The sequence below is a fragment of the Chiloscyllium plagiosum genome, chromosome 13 (assembly GCF_004010195.1).
Source record: "Chiloscyllium plagiosum isolate BGI_BamShark_2017 chromosome 13, ASM401019v2, whole genome shotgun sequence".
Lineage (NCBI taxonomy): Eukaryota > Metazoa > Chordata > Chondrichthyes > Orectolobiformes > Hemiscylliidae > Chiloscyllium > Chiloscyllium plagiosum.
The window spans coordinates 54,733,827-54,734,602 of NC_057722.1; positions in this window are offsets into that span (position 1 = coordinate 54,733,827).

Genomic DNA, 776 nt, shown 5'->3' on the forward strand with positions numbered 1-776 from the left:
ATTCACATTTTTAGATCATTGGAATCTCTTTTGGGGTAGAAGTGACCTGTACAAAAAGGACGGATTACACCTAAATTGGAAGGGGACTAATATACTGGCAGGGAGATTTGCTGGAGCTGCTCGGGAGGATTTAAACTAGTAAGGTGGGAGAGTGGGACCCAGGGAGATAGTGAAGAAAGAGATGAATCTGAAACTGGTACAGTTGAGATCAGAAGTGAGTCAAACAGTCAGGGCAGGCAGGCACAAGGTAGGACTAATAAATTAAACTGTATTTATTTCAATGCAAGGGCCTAACAGGGAAGGCAGATGAACTCAGGGCATGGTTAGGAACATGGGACTGGGATATCATAACAATTACAGAAACATGGCTCAGGGATGGGCAGGACTGGCAGCTTAATGTTCCAGGATACAAATGCTACAGGAAGGATAGAAAGGGAGGCAAGAGAGGAGGGGGAATGGCATTTTTGACAAGGGAGGATATTCCTGGAAATACATCCAGGAAAGTTATTTAGGTGGAACTGATAAATAAGAAAGGGATGATCACCTTATTGGGATTGTATTATAGACCCCCCAATAGTCAGAGGGAAATTGAGAAACAAACTTGTAAGGAGATCTCAGCTATCTGTAAGAATAATAGGGTGGTTATGGTAGGGGATTTTAACTTTCCAAACATAGACTGGGAATACCATAGTCTTAAGGGTTTAGATGGAGAGGAATTTGTTAAGTGAATACAAGACAATATTCTGATTCAGTATGTGGATATACCTACTAGAGAA